This window comes from Heteronotia binoei, chromosome 2 (assembly GCF_032191835.1).
Source record: "Heteronotia binoei isolate CCM8104 ecotype False Entrance Well chromosome 2, APGP_CSIRO_Hbin_v1, whole genome shotgun sequence".
Lineage (NCBI taxonomy): Eukaryota > Metazoa > Chordata > Lepidosauria > Squamata > Gekkonidae > Heteronotia > Heteronotia binoei.
The window spans coordinates 85,245,342-85,260,573 of record NC_083224.1 but is presented as its reverse complement, the minus strand read 5'-3'; positions in this window follow the sequence as shown (position 1 = coordinate 85,260,573).

Below are 15,232 nucleotides of genomic sequence, written 5' to 3'. Positions count from 1 at the left end.
TGGAGCTTTTTGCATGTGTAAATGGGACCATCCTTCCAGTTATTCCATGGCAATCAGAGTCAAATTACATTCTTGCTGTTTGCTTTCAGTGTCCTTAATTAATCCGGTTATTATACAATTAATGAAGCTTGTTTGGTGAGAAAATCACAGTGTTTGGGGAGAGGGAGGCCTCCATGTGTGTTTATTCCATGGCTATGCCTAGGAAACAGTGTGACACTTCAAGGTTCTCTCGCTGACTTCCTTACATTTTGAATTAGAATTTTACTGGAGCTTGTCCACATTTACATCAAGGATTTTGTCCACATTTTCACTCCCTTTTAGGGGCCACATTTGGGACCAATTTCAACTGTATTGTCAGTTGCTTGCAAACATCATAGTAAGAATTCCATAGTTTGCTTTCTTACTATGTAAGTGCACATTCTTCTAGCCAGCTTTGAGAACTTTGTAAAACGTATGCCTTCACTAGGGAGCAAGCATGCTGTAGACTTTTTGAATGTTTGATTCCTATTAGAAATGGAGCTGTTCATCCTTGTCTCAAAATCACAGCACTGGAAGCAATACTTAGAAATCAAAGGCTGAATATTCAAAGAGTTTGGCTTTGGTTTGCAGACTAATAATTAACACAGGACTGATGAAGGATTTATGTGCCAAAGGATGTCAGTTTGCCTATATATGGCCATTTTATACAATCAGCAGAATTTGATAGTAAAGCCTTTTGTGGAGTATATGTTTCAGCTTGGAGGGGGATCTCTCTGCATATGATAAAGAAGCATGTCAGGGAGATCCTTAAAACTCACCCTTCTCTTTGAAATGCTAGTTTTGTTTGCAGAGAGAGGGACATGAGTGCGTGCATGCATACTGTTGTGTCCTAGGCTCAAATGGGAGAACTGTTACTTTTGGAGGGAACTGTTACTTTTGGAGGGAAGCCGAACAAGCCAGAGCTTGAACTCCACACCAGGGTTCCAGAGAAGGCCTAAGCGTGCCCAATCAGGGGAAGGATTGAAACATAAGTAGCCAATCAACATCCAAGCTCATACTGTACCCTGATAGGCCCTTAGGGCCCTGTAAATAGCCAATCCGTGTAGATAGTTAAGGACCAATCAGAAGGGGGCAAGAATTGTATAAAGGAGCGGGAAGTTTGAACAGAGCTCTGTCTGTGTGTGTGTGTTCCTGAAGTAAAGCTTGCTGAAATCACTCTCCGACTCTGGTTTCTTACTGCGCTGACCCCAGTACTTTACACATACACATTCATGTATAGTGGCTTGGATGCTATGCTTTTTTGCCACTTACACACCTCCTCCTCCCTTGCAGAAGTGATCCTCTATGGCAAGCCATTCTTTCTCTTGTGCAAGGCAAGATCAATCTTCTTCAAGGAGCTGAAATGTGCACTAACTAGTGCATGAGGAATGTACTCCACAACAGAAGACCACCTCCACACTGGACAAAGAGGAATGTAAACAGAAAAAAAGCTATAGGATCCCAACCTGTGTATTTAGGAAGTGGAGTAGAGCAGGGGAAATGTTCTTAGGCCCTTTTTGTCCACTGCACTTCTGCTAAAAACTGACCCACAAAATACTTCCCTAAAAGTATACACACGTTTCTGAGGGTCAACTCAGCACAGAGCTGGAAAAGTAGTTTGTGGGTAGTGGTTGTGACAATGGACCTACAGTGAAAATGCTATCAGCAGAAACAGGTTACAGACACCCTCCCCTACTGCTTTGCACTCCATATTTGCTTGCTCTTAAGGCTTTTGTTGTTGTTGTTCAGCCACACAGTCGAGTCCAACTCTTTGTGACCCCATGGACAAAGTCATGTCAGGCCCTACCTTTCCTTAAAGAAGGAAACAATAAGGGTTTTTTTTTACCCTCATTGGCATGTAACATGTTGTTTTCCCTGTACAAACCTATTAACTCTTTTAAAGGCCTAGTGAAAACGGTTTATCTGGACATTCATGGTAATCTACTGATCCTCATTCCTTATTGTTCAGTAGTTTATTCTGTTTCTCAAAAAGACTGTGGGGATGCATTAGGTGACTAAGCAGCACAAACAAACCACATGCCTTTTAGCAGTATGGTATATCTCATGGTATATGGTCTATATGAGTGGTCCCCAACCTTTTTGGCATCAGGGACTGGTTTTGTGGAAGACAATTTTTCCACAGACTGGGGGGGGGGGGTGGCATGATTTCGGGATAATACAATTGTGCACTTTATTTTGGTGTGGTGGTTAAGTGTGTAGATTCTTATCTGGGAGAACTGGGTTTGATTTCTTACTTATCCACTTACAGCTGCTGGAATGGCCTTGGGTCAGCCATAGCTCTTGCAGAGTTGTCCTTGAAAGGGCAGCTTCTGGGGAGACGTCTCTCAGCCCCACCCACCTCACGGGGTGTCTGTTGTGGGGGAGGAAGATAAAGGAGATTGTGAACCACTCTGAGATTTGGAGAGGAGGGCAGGATATAAATCCAATGTCATATTATTACTACTACTACTACTACAACTACATTGTAATATATAATGAAATAATTATACAACTCACAGCCCAGTTGCTAACAGGCCACAGACTGGTACTGGTCCACAGCCCGGGGGTTTGGGACTCCTGGACTAGATGACCCTGGCGGTCCCTTCCAATTCTACTATTCTATGAAAACAGGGAAACCTGTTTCACTCTGGTACAATTTTCAGCATGTTTTGGATCCAAAAGATCTAGATCTTATGAGGATGAAGATAGGACCAGGGAAATAACAAGTGGGACAAATAATAGAAGCATTTTCTCACACTGCATTTGGAATTTAAAGTAATCCATGTTATCTGAGTTATGATTTGGCAATCTTTAAAAAATTACTAAGTCATAATAAATGAATGATGCAGATTCCAAAGGTTTTCTAGACTCCTTCATTGGCATGGTACAGCAGCATGGCAGGAGATAGCCTTGGTCCTTGCCAGGTCCAGGTTAACAATTAGGCCAAGTAGGCACTGGCCTATGGGCCCTCATGCCTTTAGGGGTCCCAGGCTGGCTTTCTCCTCAGTTTCCCCCCTGCTTGCAGTCCTCAGAGCCTGCAAGCACAGCAAGCAACTGAGCCACTCTTTGCCCAACTTGCCTGATGTGACTGCTGCTGGTGTTGTTGCCAAGTTTGCCTCTCTCTGCCTCTCCCCTGCAGTTTTGTCAAAAGGGCTTTTGAGAAGGTGCCTGAAGGCTGCAGTGGGGGCCATGGACAGCAGGGCAAACACTCTGACTCTGAGATAATTTGTAATTTCCCCCCCCCCCCAAAGATTTTGACTGCCTAGAGGCCACCAAAGGGTTTAATCCGGCACTGGCCCTTGCAATGGGCAGAGATAGTGCTTACCATTTGTGTTTTCTTTGAACCAGGAATGATGAAGAACAGCCAAGCTGTGGACTGCTCTCAAATATCCATCATCCTGTTAGGCCTGGGGTCCCAACTCTCCCGCCCTGGCGGGGGACCCCAGGATTTCCACCCTCTTCCCCCACTCCCCCCAAAAACGGAAGCTGGGGGAGGGGGGGAAATGGCGAGCCGCTGCCGCCCCCTCCCCGCCCAGTGAAGCTGTAGGCGGGCCCGCCGGCGCCCAGCAGCAGGAGGCAGCGGCAGCGGAGGAGCTGTCGGCCGAGGGCCTTGCTGGCGGCGTTGGCGCAGCAGAGGGGCAGCAGGAGCACGGCGAGGAGATCGGGCGCACCGGAGCAGCGGAGGCGGCGGAGCCAGGCGTGGCCCAGGGCGGTGAGGGAGCACAGCCCGCCAGCACCAGCGCGGCAGCGCCAGAGGCCGAGGAGGAGGCCCCGAGCCCCCGCCCCTGCTCTCCATGCCCGCGCCACCGCCCTGCTTCACCCAGGCCTCCAGCCTCAGGTGGCCGCGGAGGGGAGGGGAGGACGAGCGGGAGGAGGAGGGAGGGACAGCTGCTAGTGCGGCTACGGCGCGGGAACCTGCGGCTGCGGCGCTTGTCACATCCTTGATATTGGCTCCACCCCTAACATCTCCTGGCTCCACCCCCAAAGTCCCCAGCTATTTCTTCAATTGGACTTGGCAACCCTAGTTAGGCCTGTACATGGTGGGGGAATGGGGAGGGGAAGGCATCAGGAAGCAGAGTTGCCAACATCCAGGTGGGACCTGGGGATCCCTCAGAATTACAGCTCATCTCCAGACTACAGAGACAAGTTCCCTTGGAGAAACAGGATGCTTTGGAGGGTGGACTTTATGGCATTCCCCACTGAGGCCCTTGTCTTCTCCAGGCTCCATCTCCAAATCTCCCAAAGTTTCCCAACCTGGATCTGGCAACCGTACTCCACCATCCTCTGTCAGTGGCCAGAGGAGACCTGGTAAACTTACTGGGAAGAGGGAGATAATGTGAAGCAGATCCTTGAGCTTATTTTGGAGCGTATATTTGTCTGCTTTGGACTGCTGGGCAAAGAGACAGAGTGCCTTCCTATCTGTGCCTGCTCTTGTTGCTCTTCTTATCTATCTCATTTAAATCAATAGAGTGAAGACTCAGAAGCATCCCTTAAATGTTGCTAACTGTGACAGCAGCTAAAATTAAACTAAGCCCCCAAATGAGTTTTACTATATATCCCCTCAAGTGCCCACTGTTTTCTGCTCCCCAATCCTCACCCACCCATAGGTCAACCTCTCTCATGTTTGGCTAAACCTCTAATAATTAAATGGCACGTTAGTCTAATGATCAAATTGCCGTAGCATAGGCCCAAAGGAATGAGAAGAACTAATTAAGGTACTCATTTGCATACTATAGTGTTTCTGGTCTGTGAATATGGTGTATGAGTTGTTCCCATAGAAACTGGCACAAAAGAAACTCATGTGTGTTTTCAATGCCTTTTCTTCCCTTTGTGTATACATTCCCATTGTTTCTGTGAAGATAGCAAAGGCTTTGTAATCAAGGAGGTTTGCTACCCAAGAAGGGGACCAGAGAGCTATGGAATGAGAAACCAGAACAAGGTATAAGAGGCATGTGGCAAAGGGGATGTAATGCAGACACGTGCTTCCTTATGACTGTCTTTCAGCAAAGGGAGACCAAATGCAAACGTAGGCAAGATACTTTTTAGGTCTGTATTAAAAAAGGAGCTTGGATAGATGTGGTTTGTCATACAGAGAGTAGAGAAAAGCTGCTGTGCCATCCAAAAATGCTTCTATGTATCTTGTCTACCTTTGCATTTGAATCTCATCATTCTACAGAGATTGATTTCATTCTCATGCCTTTTGTTGTACTTCAGTCAAATTTGCACAGGCTTTATCTTCAGATTATGTGAAACATCTGGGTACATTTGTATACTGACTCCTTCCCCTCTCTGTTATTATCCGATTTTTATCCCACTCTCCAAGGAAATCAGCAATATCTGATTCTATCTATTATGGTACACCCCTAGTGTGTGGATGGGTGGGTGGATAATTCCAGTGCAGGTTCTCAGTTGTACCACAAATACCATTATACTGAGATGAACAAAGCAATAACCATCCCAGATGACCTTCCAGACATTAGAAGAAGAAGAAGATATTGGATTTATATCCCGCCCTCCACTCCGAAGAGTCTCAGAGCGGCTCACAATCCCCTTTACCTTCCTCCCCCACAACAGACACCCTGTGAGGTGGGTGGGGCTGGAGAGGGCTCTCACAATAGCTGCCCTTTCAAGGACAGCTCAGTGTATCAGTGAAGAATTTTTTCTTTGGTCTGACATACATTAATTCCCTTCTGCATCGTACTTGCTTCCTTTGTACTCCACAGGATAAGTCCCATGCTCCAAGAACCCCATGATCCTGGGGAAATAGTTTACTGGATAAGTCCCCCCTTGATAGAAAGGCTGAATGAGCATGCTGCTTTTTTATTAGACCAAGAGAAATTGCCCACCCAGTCAGAATAATGAGACAGACACAGGTATGGATTAAAGGGCCACTTTATTTAACAACTCAACGGCAAGGGGAAAACAGTGGGAACAGGTCAAGCCAGGGGTCAGTACCAGACCACCTCCTTAACCCGGAACTGGGCGAGCCCCAGGCCCCAGGTGTGAGCCAACCCAATGGCTCAGACCCAGCCAGCGAGGCACAAGATCCCATTCACCTGAGCTCCACCATCCCCCAAGCCATACAGCCTGGGATGTGGACAACTCTCCAAGTGATGGCATCTCAAGGCTCCCTGGAGCCAACCTTGGGCCATACAGCTTAACGGTCGCCCCACGGACACCATTCACCCCAATGGTGCGGTGCCACAGGAGCTCACCAATACCCCACACAACATGTTCCCAACAGTAAACAGCCACAGACAGAGCCAAGCCTCAGCTTAGGCCACTGTATCCACACTAACACCTAGAACATGTTCTAGCCCTTGCCGTAAATCAGCCAAAAAGGCCTTGTTGCCCTTTACCAAAAGACGGACCCCATTCAGCCTGTACAAGTCCTTACAACAAGCCTTAATGGATGGATGTGGCACATAAACTCCTAGCCCCCTCCCAAGGGCTATTCTCAAGGCCCTGTTGGCCTTCTTCCTGGCCAGCTCCAAACCTGCTGGGTCCCAAGCCGCCCGCCACTCCCGGCGTGGCAACATGGCTGACCACAGGATAAGGATGCCCAGCCACCTTTTACCGATCAAGGTGATATCATCCCGGGCCTGAAGTGAAAGGGCCTTACCATTCATTAGGCCCAAATCATTCTCCCCCAGGTGAATCACCAACAAATGTGGCGGAGGGCCCCTCCTTTCCTCAAAAAGAAGTGAAAGGAGTCCCTCATGCCCTGTCAGCCTTGCCACTCATTGACGGCCCACTCACTCAGGCCCAACTGAGAGCCGACCAACGTCCATCGGGTCTGATGTGCCACCCAAAAAAATGATACTGTGGCCACAAATGAGGATCCTCCTCCTTTCCATGCCAGCCACAGCACCTATAAAAGAAAAACCATTAGAACTTATTCCATTGTAACAGAACAAACACATAAATATCTTGGAGGGAAAGTTGCCAAAAGTGGGGAACCACCTTACAGCCGTAAAGGCCGTATGTAGGCCCGATAAGCCCCAGACTTCCAACATCCCACACGATGAATGGCCTCACCCTCATAACCCATAGCTGCGGCTGGAGATGCAGCTCCTATCCTAAAGGAATGAGTGCTGAATTTCACACCCCCAAGACCCAATTTTGCCAAGGCCCAGCTAGTAACAGTCCAAAATTGAAATTTAGTCAAGGGGGTTGTGTCATTATGGCAAAACAAAGGACCATCCGCCGGGCCTCACAAGTCCACGTAATGCGCGAGGGCAGCCACCGGACACAACTCTCTCAGAGCAAGGTCCCAAAGTAACTGTGCAACCCTTCTGCCTCTGATCCGTCTTAGACCGACGGACACGTATGGCCACCTGACCCTCAACAAACTTGACATCCCCAACCTGGAGAGCCCTAGCTGAAGCATCATTGCGGGAGAGCACCACCAGCTCAGACACCCGCAAAAAGCCCCCAAAAAATCCATCAAGGCGGCTGCATGAAATAGCGCCTGTTCAAAAACTGAGACGCAAACCAAAGCCCAGGTGGCATGTAGCCCTCGAAGAATAGATGGGGAAATTGGTTGCCTATGGTCAACCTGTCGCCCGGCCTCCCGTGACCATCCCTCCAGCATCTTTGAAATGCCAAAATCCCTAGTCACTTCTGGATACCCTTGCGCTTTACTAAGGAAGGACAATGTTGCCAGCTGTCCCTTAATGGATTTCACAGAGAGGCCTCTCCCTTTCTGCCAAATGCAAAACTGAAGCAGATGCTCCACAGGAACCAGCCAAGCCTCAGTAAGCCCAGCCCCTTCCCGAAAAACAGAGAACTGACTAGCCGCTCGGTCATACCACCTTTTCATGCTAGGTGCTATGGAGAGGTGAATTGCCCGGCTAACTTCATCCCTCCAATCTGCCACAGTTCTGCTGGTATGCACACGGGTAAAGGTCGGCCTCTGGTGCTAGTTGACGGAAACGCACCATCTGTTGGTGAGACAGGGCGTCCGCCACGCCATTACTAATGCCTGGTACATGCCTTGCCAAAAACAAAACATTTAACTTAAGGCAACGCAAACAAGCTTCATAACCAGCTGAGATCTAGAGGTAAGGTTATTGACAACATGGATGACCGCCATATTGTCATACCAGAAGTGCACCGTGTGATTGGCAAGGGAGTGCCCCCAAAGAAATACAGCAACCACGATGGGAAAAAAACTCTAAGAAAGTCAAGTTACAACATAACTTGGAGCCCAACCACTCCCTTGGCCAAGGTCCGGCGCCCCAATGCCCCTGGAAGTACACTCCAAAACCAGTGGTGCTGGCAGCATCCGAAACTATCAGAAGCTCGGCTTCCAACTGCATCACACCCCACCAAAAGGAGATGCCGTTAAAATCTTTCCAAAAAGTCTCCCAAACCTCAAGGTCACTGCGCATCCCCCTGGTGACTCGGGTGTAGTGGTGCGGTAAACGCAGGGCCACCATGCCGTCACAAAATTGTTGCAGAAACGCCTGGCCTGGGGCCACCACTTTGCAGGCAAACTTCAGGTGGCCCACTAACTGCTGTAGCTCAAGAAGAGTGACCTTACACTTAACCTTTACGGCCATCACTCTGGCCCACAGATTCTCCAACTTATCCAGCGGCAACCGAGATAGCTGATGCACAGTATCAAGCTCTATCCCCCCAAAAGTCAAAACTATAGTTGTGCACTCTGTCTTTTCCCTAGCCAATGGAACACCTAGCTCCGCAGCCAACTGCTCAAATGCTGCTAACAAGTGTGAACATTGTCCAGAGTATGCAGGGCCCACAAAGAGAAAATCATCCAGTTAATCCGCTGTATGGTGCACCCCTGTCCTGAACCGTAATGCCCATTCAAAAAATGTGCTAAACCACTCAAAAGCTGCACAGGATATGGAACACCCCAAAGACAGAGCTCTGTCTAGATAAAAACAGCCTTCAAAAGCAAAACCTAACAATTCAAAATCATCTGGGTGCACGGGGAGGATGCAAAAAGCCAACTTAATCACATTTCGCCAGCTCCACACCAACCTTGCAACGATGCACTATCCGCACTGCCCGGTCAAAAGATGCATATTTAACAGAACACAGCTCAGCAGGGATGGCATTATTGACCAACCGCCCCCTCGGGTGGGATAGATGATGGATTAAATGAAACTCCCGCCGCTTTTTTAGGTACCACCCCCAAGGGAGAAACCCGCAAATTGGGCACGAGAGGAACCGCGAAAGGACCCAACACTCGGCCCTCTGCACATTCCTTCTTAACTTTTTCCCTCACAACGTGCTCTAACCCATGCACTGACCATAAATTTGAGCAAGAAAACGGGGTCTGCAGACCTTGATAAGAAATTCTGAACCCCCGGGAAAACCCATCCCACAAATAACATCTCTCATCCAAACGTGGATAGTCCCACAACAACTCTCTAAGAACCTTCAGATGAATGGGGCTGGGTTCCTTTTCCAGCCTGTTGACTAGGCCTGCCCCCAGATCGCTTGTTGGCTTGGACCTGTTGCAGGCTGTGAAGGCATGCGGCCCGCCATACAGTGGACATTCATGTTTGTACCTGCAGGCTTTTCTGGCACACTCCCAGCAAAACAGCCGTGGCTGAACCGACTGCCCCACAGCCATGCAGGTGCCAGCAGAATGGACTGTCTTCTGCACAAGATGACCACTATCAGATCTATCTCCCACATTTGGTTTTGCAGGTGCCATAAGCTGCAACCAAAGCTGCTGATTGATCTGGTCCCAAGAAAGCCTGGGATTAATGGCTGCTCGCATACGGAATTGCTCAACATATTGCAGCCACACACACCCCCTGTAAAATTATTGTATGCCCAATAAATAATATCGCAATACTGGAAGAGGGGGGCTGCCCTTCATGGCTGGGCCATGGCAATAACCCCAGCATATATGAGAAATCCCGGTAACCAATTCAACCTTTCTCCGCTTCAGCTTCTCTTTATCCTTTTCGTCTAGCTCCTCCTTGGACTTCTTCTCCAACTCCCTGTATAAAAGGCTGAAAATGTCTACATATTCCCCTTTTAATATCGTCTCCCTAGTTGCCACTGTAAGATGATCACCTAGTGACATGGCTGGATCCCTGAAGGGGAAAAGCCACTGTACTGTAAGGGACCAGGGGATGAGATGGAAATCCCCAACTCCCCCACTGTTGTGGGGACCAAGTTGGAGGCAAAGAAGCAGCTTGCTGCCATCCCCAAGGTAACACACACCCCGCCGCAGAAGACCCTACTGCCCCCGGATTTCCAGCCTGCCCTCCTCCAGATGAAGATGAGGGCCATGGTGACCAGACCCCACCCTGGCCAGGAAAAGTAAGTGGACTGCTGCACTGATTAGGTGTCAAACCCGACGACACTTGGTGACTTGTGGATGGGCCCCCGCCCACATAGGGCAACCCTGTAGCCGAGGGCATCTCTGCCGCTCCTGAACCTGGTGCCACAACCAGGCCCCAGGGGCCCCAAGGCCACACCATCTCCCACTGCTGGGCCGGTGATTTACTTTCCACATCAAGAGGCACCACCGCAACCGCTTCAGGCTCCTCCTGCTACTCTTCGTCCAACAGCACCACCTCACTCATACTGCCGTCCTCGCCACTCTATAAGGCAGAAAGCCAAGCAAGCACCTCTTTTTGAAAGGATATGATGGCAGCCCTACCGAAACCCTTAAGCCCTGTGAATCTACGCAATGCGCCTGCCACCCCTTTTTCACCCTCCAAAATGGCCAGTCAGTCTAAAATGGCCTGCCGAGTCCTCACATCATCCCCTTCATCAGCCGGGGGCTGAACAGGAAGAGGCCTCTTAAGGGGCCTCTTAGCAGGCTGCTTCCCTTTGGAAGGACCTTGTCCTTTTTTAGACCCCATGTCAAGTCCTTAGTTGCAGCCCCAAAATTAAGCCTGACCTCCTGCTTCTCCCTCAGATGTTACTAGCCTCCCCCGATGGCAGGACACAGAGGGCACCACCCCCTTAATAACAGGGAGAGCTCTAACCAGCCTTCACAACCCACTCAGGGCCCCTGTATCAGCATCCTCCTCAGCTCTGTCCCGGTCCCCACTGTCGCAGCTTTCAAATTGCGCCACAGGGGCTTCAGCTCCTCTTTTGTCATGACCTTCAAGTGCCTGCTGTGAGAAAAGTGATCCATGAAAACAAGGGTATATGAAGTCTTCTAAATGTTTAGACAGCAAAGAAAAATGTGGTTTCTGTTTTAACTTTTTGTATTGTTCGCCACTTACATTTCTCTGACTGGTTTATTTATATATGCATAGAATATACAACCCCATTTTTCCTGCATTTCTTTCCTCAGAATCCTGCCATTTGACTGCACTCTTCCAGTTAAGAAAGTACAGAGGAAGGTGGGATCCTTTCCCATACCTCAAAGATGCATGGAATCTACATCAGGAAGAGAATTATTGGCTGCCCTAGAGCAGCCTGTCAATATACTTAAAATCTTTTTGTGGTGGTAGCCCTATTACAGGGTATTTGGGTTCAAGGGGCTGGGTTCCTGCATAATGTTTCACTGGATCCATGGAACAGGTAATTTTAACACTCCATTCTTTCAATAGCTCTGTGAGATAAGTTAAGTTGAAAGAAAACGTTGGGCCCTGGGCCACCCCAGGAACTTCCTGATGGAAGGAGGATTTGAGCCTGAGTTGCATAGTATGACATTCTAACCAGTACACTACATATGTTGAAAATATATAAACTGAGTTCATTGGTGTGTAAACAACTGGTGTATACCCTTCTGGCATTTTGATGGCAACTTTAATCAATTATTACAGAAATAAAAATACTGACACTAAAGTGAAGGATGCTTTGGGGGCTGCAACACTACAGACAAATGTTTCAAAATACCCAGGGTACTCTCATTTGCAACAGAAGTTTGGATGGCAACAAAGAGGCAATGGATAGCACACTCCCCCTTGTAGCAGCCTAATTAAACAGATGCATTCTGGCTGACTCTATTAGTTCCTCCACAGTTGACTATAACGACCCCAAAAAGTTTTCAAGGCAAGAGATGTTCAGAGGTGGTTTGCTAGCCTGCCCCCGCATCAGCCCTACTTAGCTTCTGAGATCTGATGAGATCAAGTTAGGCTGGAGCTATCCAGGTCAGGGCCCCTTCTTTATACAACTAAATTATTTTCCATAATAATCATGAAATAAAATGAATAATGGCCAGAAAATCGATTCAGGTGGGTAACTCTGTTGGTCTGAGGCAGCAGAACAAAGTTTAGTCTTAAAAGTGTCACTGGACTCAAACTTTGTTTCAATGGCCAGAAAAGAAATGTAGACAGTTAAAGCTTTATTTTATTTAACTTTGTATATATAATCATGCCAGTAAAAAAAGATTCAGATTCCAACATGCCATTCTGTCAAAAGAGCCAGCATAGTGGGATTAAAAAACAATTTTTATTTAGTAACATATGGTAACAATATCTTATTCCTGCATCATTAATAACTTCTTTTTATCTATCCCATATATTACTTTCTAACCACCCCTCCCCCCGTTACATTGACCCCCCGCCGGTGTTATTTACTTATAATACTAATATTAAAAGGTACCCTTAACTAATAAAAACAAAAATCTAAGACTTAATCATTATCAAAAATTGTCCAATGTCCTTTTATTTTCCACTCTTTTTCTACATATCTTCTGAACTTTTTCCACTCCATCTTAAAAACTTCTAAGTCATAGGCTCTTAAAATTATTGTTAATTTGTCCATTTCACTCCATGTCATAACTTTTACAATCCAATCCCTTTTCTCTGGTATTTTTTCTTGCTTCCACAACTGTGCATACAGTGTACTAGCAGCTGAAAGCAAGTACCAAATTATAGTTCTATCTTCTTTTGGAAATGTTTCCATTTGTGATCCCAACAGAAAAGTCTCTGCAATTTTCTTAAATTCATATCCCAAGATCCTAGAAATTTCTTGTTGAATCATCTGCCAATACTTTTTTGCTCTTTCACAAGTCCACCACATATGGTAGAAAGAACCTTCATGTTTTTTACATTTCCAACATCTGTCTGGCATCTTATTGTTCATCTTTGCCAACTTTTTAGGAGTCATATACCATCTATACATCATTTTAAAACAGTTCTCTTTAATACTATGACACATCGAAAGCTTCATAGAGTTCTTCCGCAAATATTCCAAAGTTTCCATCTGTATTTCTTTATTTACATTTATTGCCCACAATCATTTGAGATTTCACTACTTCATCTTCCGTAGACAATTTTAAAAGTAATTTATATAGTCTTTATAACTCTTTCCATTTCTGTTTGCTCTTTTCTTATTCCTTCCATTTTAATATCATTATCCACCAAGCTCATTATTTGTTGCATTTGGAACCAATCATATTTATTATTCAGCTCTTCAGCAGTTTTCAATTCTCTTCTGCCACTTTGTATTTTTAACAGTTGATTATATGACAACCACTTTTCTTCACCCGTCTCAGCTGTTATTTTTATTACTTCTGCTTGCACTATCCATAATGGTTTTCTCTCATCTCCATATTTCTTATATTTCACCCATGTATTTAGCAAATTATTTCTTATATAATGGCGAGAGAAAAAAACATCCATCTTTTTTTCCCATAATACATATAAGCATGCCAGCCAAATTTATTTCCATGACCTTCCAATGCTAAGAGTTTTTTGTTTAACAGCATCATCCATTCTTTTATACACACTAAACAAACTGCTTCATGATATAATTGTAAATCTGGTAATTGGAATCCGCCTCTCTCTTTTGCATCTGTTAAAATTTTCATTTTAATCCTTGGTTTCTTCCCAGCCCACACAAACTCTGAAATTTTTCTTTGCCATCTATTAAATTGTTTACTGACTTTCACAATTGGGATAGTTTGAAACAAATACATTATTCTTAGTAGAATATTCATTTTAATTGCAGCTATTCTGCCCAGCAATGACAAATTAAGTTTATTTCCTTTTAACATATCTTCATCCATTTTACGCCATAGCTTCTCATAATTATTTTTGAACAATTCAACATTCTTCATTGTTATCTCCACATCCAAATATTTTACCTTAGAGGTAACTTCACAACCCGTTAGCCTCTGCAATTCCTTTTGCTTATATACTTGCATATTTTTACATAGAAGTTTTGATTTTTCTTTATTAATACAAAGTCCCACCAATTCCCCATATTCTTGTATTTTAGCTAACAACAAAGGTGTGACTTGTATGGGATTTTCATTTATAAACATTATATCATCTGCAAATGCTCTATATTTGTAAATAAATCCTTTTACTTTTAATCCTTCTATTTCTTTATCTTCTTGGATTTGCATCAGTAAAATTTCAAGAGTCATTATAAACAACAGTGGGGAAAGCAGACAGCCTTGTCTTGTACCTTTGCTAATTATCATGTCTTCTGTAAGATCTGCATTTATACATAGACTTGCACGTTGTTCAGAATACTTTGATTTCATCATCCTTATAAAGATTTCCCCCAACTCCATTTTCTCCATTACTGCAAACATAAAGTCCCAATTTAAATTATCAAATGCTTTCTCTGCATCCACAAAGAATAATGCTACTTCCTTTTCTGGATGTCTTTCATAATATTGTCTCTTATTTGCCTTTTGGGGAGAAACCCCGCTTGATCTTCCTTTATAAAATTTGTCAAATGTTGTTTAAGCCGTACTGCCAAGATTCTTGTGTATATTTTATAGTCATTATTTAATATCTTCCTTTGGAATCAATGAAATAACAGCTTCCTTCCACGTATTTGGTATTTTCCCTTTTATTATCATGTTCATCAATTTCTGAAGTTTTGGCATTAACCCTCTTTGAAGGTTTTAAAAAATTTAGCTGTATATCCATCTGGCCCAGGTTCTTTTCCATTTTCCATTGCATTAATTGCTGCTTCAATTTCTATTTTTTTTCAATTGGATCATTCAAAACTTTTCCCATATTTTCTGTTATTTTAATCTTTTGTAAATACTCTTCCATCTTTTCTTTCATTATTTTAACACCCTTAAATAATTTGGCATAATACTTAAAGAATTATCTTTTTATTCCTTCTTGATCTACCACCTCTCTTCCCTCCACCACAATTTTATTAATAATTTTACTTTCTCTCTTTTTCTTCAGTTGCCAGGCCAAATATTTTCCAGGTTTATTTGCTCCCTCAAAAGATTTCTGCTGCAATCTCTTCAGATTCCATTCCAGTTCTTTATTTAACAAATGTCTCATTTGTGTTT